Below are 7164 nucleotides of genomic sequence, written 5' to 3' on the forward strand. Positions count from 1 at the left end.
GGGGGCCCCCGGGGGAAATAAAGCTCGCCCGGGTTTCCTCTCGTTATTATACACACGCGCCCGCCGCGGAACTGCGGCTATCTCAGCGATCTTCGGTCCTTTGAGGACCGGCCCGCCCTTCGCGTAATACCTAAGGAAACCGGTGCGGCTTTGCTAAATTAATTCCACGACGAGCCTGGTAACGCGCGCTCTCCTCGGACTCTCGAGAGCTCACAATCACGAAGTACGAGTAAATACGTTTCGCAGTCTATGAGAGATAAAGAAGGATTGTTGGTGTGATTAAGGGGATGATTTATCTCGAAATGATATTTTTACGCGAAGAGAGAGGGTATTCCCAAAATAGATTTCGTAAGTTGTAAGAAAAACAGTTTCATTGTCAGTGTGCCTTTTGTTAAAATAAAATTTTCAATTTTGAACCAGTTTGGGTTAAATAAACTTAATTTAAGAGAATATATTATATTTTTGTGGAACTTATAAACGCAAAAGATAGAAAATTTAAATTGTTGTAATCAAGCAAAGTTATTACAATATTGAAATGTTACAGAAAGATATAATTATATTTATAAAATAATTATGTTTTCACAATTTTTTTTCCACAATTGCAACATTTCATTACTGCAATATGTTTGCAATAAACAATATAAAAATTTTTTATTTTCAATCGAGCCGAGATAAACTTGTTTTTAAATCCAATACCTCGTACTTAATGTATCAAAAATAATTGTAAATATTTTTATAATTTATATTTTTAAAATCTTTTCAATTAAAGGAAATAATCCCTGGACAGAAAATTTTCGCGGGATAATTAGCTGCTCGCATTAACAATCATCATAAAATCGTGCGAATTTACGGTCCGCGATCTTCGAAACGATAATTTCATTCTTTCCAAGCGGGCGTCGTCGATCGCGCACGTTTATATATCGGGTGACAGCGGGGTCAGGGACGACGGCAATATGCGCGCTTGTGCGTGGTTATATCCAGAAACGCCCGCCTATCGAGGGGGGAAGGGGGCAGCGTAAAGACTCGTGAAAGCTTCCGGAGAGACAAATTGGCGTGAAAACGCATTTCGGGGGCAGAAACGTTGGGCGCGAGATTTACGGGGGGAGGATTGCCGAGAAAGGGGGGACTCTTCCCCCGCCGCCGTTCCCTTCGCGCCAACACTCGGTAATGTCAAACATTTAGGTCGAACTCCGGGGTGTTCGGCTAAATACATTCACTCGTCGTGGTCCTATCATTCCGCGCGACCGCTCGCGAAGAATAGCGTGATAATGAGAGGGACATAATATATTTTATAGGGCACCTATACACACAACGACGATCGACGATTCTGGCCTTGGTGACGCGCTTCGCGAACTATTTCTATCTTCGCGCTCTCTTTTCTCTCTTCCTCTTGTTTTCTTCGGTGCGATTTGGACGTAATTCTCTAACAATGGATGGACGCAGTTAATATCGCACGTTTATCAGTTTATCTTTTAATTTTCCCTGGACTAATATAGTTGAATATTTTTAATTTTAAAAATTTTGAAGTTGATCTTATTTCGTTTAATTAAATGTCTCTGTTAATGCTGTATCGATAAGTTAAACTATTCTTAAAATTTCCAATTCCTTACGGTTAAGTTTTGTTTCTTGCTTATAATGTCAAGCTATAGGGTTTATGCTCTTGCAATTTCTACCTTTCAAGGAAATCTCAAGAAAGCATTTCCCGACGCGCGCGATTACCTTCCATAATTTCCTCAATAATATCGCGCGCTATATTGATTCTCGCAATTTCTATCTAATTTGACAGCAACCTCGAAACTGCATCTCGACGTGATTATTTCTTGTCGCTCTTAGACTCAGACTGCATTTACAATCTGCGTTGCATTTTATCACATTTTAAAAATCATATTTCTTGTGTAAAAATAACAAAGCGTTCAAAAATGGGAATCTTCTGACAGATTCTGAGGCTAAGTGTGCATGATCAAAATTATATTTCCTTCTATTAAAAATCAATGTTATATTTAATTAACTACAATTTAATTTAAAAATTAAAATATATTATATTATTTAAATTTATTTATTCTCAATAATACTACCAAAACGATCTGTCATTTTATTTCTCTTCACAGCAGTTAATCATATTCACAGATGTACTACAACTATAATTTGAGCAAAGAATATCGCACCATATTTTTTTGGAGCGTTTGGATTGCTCGAATCGAGATACGCGGGAACTTGTCTCTTACCCGGCGGCATATTTTTTATTCGGTAGATAGGACCGAGCCGAGCCGAATCGTATCGAGTCGCGTCAAGTTGCGAGCTACGAACTGCGAGATCGGGCGAGCCAGCAGCTCGGGGCATTCGTCCGGGTCGGGTCCGACTACCTCTCGCAGCAGCCATTAGTCGCACCCTGCAAATTGAGTGGCGCCTGCTAGATACGCGCCTGATTCCATTAAAGACATCAAACGGGCAAAAATTACATCAGCAGCCACCCTCCATTCTAGCGCCGCTGTATTAACCTGCCTGCCATGCAGGCGTCCCCGGCGTACATGCACCCACACACATATACACGCCCGCGCACACACCGACACACATTTGTCCTCTGTCCTCATCCTCGTGGCTGTTCTCGCTAGCTTGTACCAGTTCTCTCTTTCTCTCTCATCTCGCGAAACTAGCGCGAAGCGCGCTTAACGCACCGGAGGCAATTTTTACCCTTTTTCCATCGGGTATTGCTCGGTGACTGTGCAAGCGCAAACGGTGATGAAAAATCTTCCCAACAACGACTGATCGCCTCTGAAGTAACGCGGGGCTAGCGTTAAAACCTTTTGCGGTGTAGCGATCGCGGTGATTGAGACCGCCGTCGAGTCGAACGTGCTTTCAGACTTTGTTCGCGCCGATATGCATTTTCAAATTATACACCACATCAATTATTTGCAACAAAAAATTAAAAAAAGAATTTTAAATAAAATTATCCAAATAATCATTAGTATATATAACTCAATGCCTGTACATATGTAATATTAGATATAGTCATCTAATTCTCTTTTTTTTTTTTTATTTCAGTACATATGTATTTAATTAACTCGATTTTGAGAGTGCTTCTGTTTAATTTAAAAAAAATATGAAAATATATCATACACAGGATCTCTCAGATATGCCCTCAAATATATTCAACGGTAGATGTAAAAATGCATTGTAATAAACGATTTCACTTTCTGCATGGTAAAAGGGATAAACGGAAGATCTCTCTTATATAAATCGTCAATGCATTATGGCGAGCCGCTCGTTATATTACCGAGCGACTCAATATTTCAGTCTGGCGCTGCAGTAATTAAAAAATCTTTTTTACGAATAATAAGGCAATTGTGGTTAGGGAGGCCGAATTAACAGAGATAGATGTAAGCTCTTTCGTCAATTTTATATTGGATTAACCCTACCGAGACACGTGTATTTTAACTGCTCAATGTCTGATCATAACTCACGCAATATATCGAACGCGGTTCCAATTCATTATGCCATAATTTATTAAACACAGAAAGAGAGAGAGAGAGAGAGAGAGGAAGAAAGGGAGCAAGGGAGGGAGAGAAAAAAAATATAATAATTTAGAATATTCAAAAAATATTTAAATTTATCTAAAATATTAATTTAAATATTAATTTAAATGCATAAACTATATACGACTTCGTAGAAAACCCCCAAGGGAAATCACTAGTCGATAGGTTTGCAGAGGTACGCATTTATGCAACCGCATACTGTGGACGAACGTTTTTTTTTTTTTTTTTCAACGAAATTTTTTCTACACGGAACAACCGGACCGCCGCACCGCTGCGCGGAGAAAGAGCCTGCCAAATCTAATTCCCGCCTCGCTTTATTTGATCATATTTTACATCGGCTTTTGACGCCGCCCTCGAAAGGCACGCTTTTAAAATACATTACACGTTGCATCGCGCGTTGGCGCGCTCCGCTACGCGATAAATACGCTCTACGTTTGAGCAATCATTCTCGCGGCTCTCCCATTAGTCGCGCCCTAACGATATTATCGCCGTGCCCCTTGTAGCATGCCGCGTACAACGTCAAAATCTTAGGGGTGAATTAGTAGCTGATTGACCATCGATGCAACGATTATGGGACGATGACATTGGAATTTCGGCTCAAATTTATGGTCTTCCATCTTACAAAATTGAATAAATAATTTATAGATAATTGTGAAAATATTCAATTTAAAATGTCAGTAATTCTGTCAGTAAGAAGAATTATTTTAAAATTCGTCATCTTGTGGTTTGCAAAAAAAAACTATGTTATATAATATTGATAAAATTACAAAAGCAATTAATAATATAACATAAGTATATCACAATTATAAATATTAATGCGAAACAAGGCACATGGATAAAAGTTGAAGTTTTAAATATAAAACAACTGCTTTTTAATATCTACGATACGATAAAAGATGAGATTTCGCATTACTTAGAATTAGTCACATAATATATTGCCTCTCTCTCTTTATTCTAGTTATCGATATCTATATTTCAATTGAGTACACAGTGATAGATAGCTGTGTGTGTACTTTGTTCTCTTACAAAAAATAAGCTAGAAATATTTAAATTATAAAGTTTTAAATTAAGCTCTCAACACTTTTAAAGTTAATTTAAAATTAAATTTTTAACAGTCTTGACACTTTTGTGAGAAACTTAAGTTTTTTGTTTATAATTAGAATGTTTGATAACAGCTTGTGATAATATTTAGTATCGCTAATAGCTAACGAAGAGAAATTATAAATAAAACGTATACATACACGTCCCCTTTTTGACCACAAAAAAATTAAAAAATCCTTCAGAGTTAATAATAATTAATCAATTAACATTAATTTTTATTGTTTACTAAATATAATAATTATAATTTTGACATTCAGTTTTGTTAGATACCAACCGGCCTTAGCAAACTCTCTCTATTTCCCAAATCTTCTCGCAGCATCCCAGCACGACCTAACGCTCGTCAAGAGGGTGCATTTTGTGGCACGAGGCGAGGTGAAAATAATATTTTATTCATACGCCGTAGAGAGAGAGACGCGACTTTCCTTGCTTCTCGGCGCCTCGAGCGAAATAATACCTAGGGACCGACCGACCGACCGGTCGTTGCATAGCGTTGAGGAACGAGAGGGGGCGGTCGATGGGGTTGCGACGTGGCCCCTTCCTACCGTGTTTCCCTATTTTCTTCCGGAGAACGGGTGTATGTGTGTGAATGTACGTGTATGTGTTGCGTGTTGCGCCATAAGCGCACCCGGGAGAAAGCCCGCGGGATGCCAGAGGACCGCATGCGAGAGGAAAGGAGAAAGAGCGAAATATATATATATATATATATATATATATATATACACATATATATACATATATACATAAGCGCAGGAACAACGGGCTGCAAAATGCTCCCGTCGCTTTGTACACATTTGCATACCGCGTTCCCCACAGTGTGTGCGTGGCGACGTGCGAGAGAAATCCAAAGCTCCAACATTCCTTCCTTCCGTCCTCCCCTCTTTCGTTCCCGCATCCATCCGTGTGCATGCATCGTTCGCGATGTACCACTTTTCGAACCTCGCTTAAGTTTGCGCGCGAGCCGAATAAGTTACCCTTACTCAAGAGATGCGCTGGTCAAGAACGATTGGAGTTAAAAATAGCGAATGTTATGTATTTTGATTGATATCGTTATATGTACAAGACGCAAATAAAATTTTAGAAAAAAATAATCTTATCTTATTAGAATTCTTTGATACAAATGTCTTTTTCTTTTTTTTTTTTTAATTTTTAAGTTAGTGAGGTTTTCTATATTATATGTGAGAATATTCAAGTTTCAATAACATTTAGTTATTAAAATACTTTTTTTTTAATTTGTAATGTGCGTCTCGCACATGCAGAAGGTTTTGGATACAGCTGAAAAATGTACAATTAAGTGCGTCTTCTCTTAGCAAGTACAAAGGGAATTTTTAAGTTCGCCAAGAGTTTCATCTGCCTCTTTAGTAGAGACGGTATTCTCCGCAAGCACGAAGACTTTTACGAAAACTTTGTTTCAATATTAATTGTATAAAAAAAGGTATAACAAATTTATCAAAAATATAGAATTTTATAGATTGGGATTTTTCGAGAATACAAACCTTTTGTACTAATTAAAAGATGAAGAATTAGATTTCAAGATTAGGCATACATCCTGTCAAATGTCAAAAGAGTTACGACTAAATGTTATGCTATTTAATAGCTTCTTTTAATGCACATTGAAATAAAACAGCAGCGGAAAATAGTACGATTAAGACCTATATTAAGTAGGGGTGTCCCGTTTTATAATAACCGTTTACAAGCAAAAGAACAACGGTCCATAAAATGTTCCCGGGCGTTTTGTACATATTTGCATACCGTTGTGCGTGACAACATGTGAAATTCGACCTCGTTCTACTTTCAGCATCACACATCGGGTCCACTTGAGCTGCGCGGTTATGTGTACTAATATGATCTTCAAAATAACTCGTTAAAAACTCGAGTTTTTTAAAGAAAAATCTACATAATTTGTAAAGAAATGAGAAATGTATGTGTATGTGACTACTCTTTTTTTAGTTTATAAGTAAATCATAAATCTCACTCTTCAAGAAATGATTGAAATAAAAAAAAGAACGAACGTTTATATATATTTTGTAAAATATGACCTCTTAATTCGCACAATCGAGAGTTAACTTTTTATGCTGTGGTAATTTAAGGATACTTTAATTTCATTTAATTCATATCAATTTCTACAGAACTACAGTTATTTATTTTAATTTTTATAGTTGCAACAATCGATTTCGATTACAGCTTACTGCGTCGTTAACGCGATCCACGCGGAATTTTACAAAATAAATAAATTAAATCGTTTCGGACCGATGGCGTGACCGCGCGCGCAACTCGGCGTATGACGGCCGGAGAGAGAAGAGACGTTGCTCTGCAACGTCGACGTCTTCCGGTTCCGAGAGAGAAACTCACTAACGAGCGGGAAGGAGACAGCTTAGAGAGAACGCTCCGCAGGAACGAAAACGACGGCGGACAGGAGCGGAAACAATTAAATGCTCCTGCCCGAGTGGTCGCATTGTTCCGTCCGTAGCGGGGTCCGCGATTCCGTGGCTCTCCTCCTCCTCCCCCCCCCCCCCCCCCCCACCGTCTGCAC

Source organism: Formica exsecta, unplaced genomic scaffold (assembly GCF_003651465.1).
Source record: "Formica exsecta isolate Colony F162 unplaced genomic scaffold, ASM365146v1 scaffold178, whole genome shotgun sequence".
In the NCBI taxonomy this organism is placed as follows: Eukaryota; Metazoa; Arthropoda; class Insecta; order Hymenoptera; family Formicidae; genus Formica; species Formica exsecta.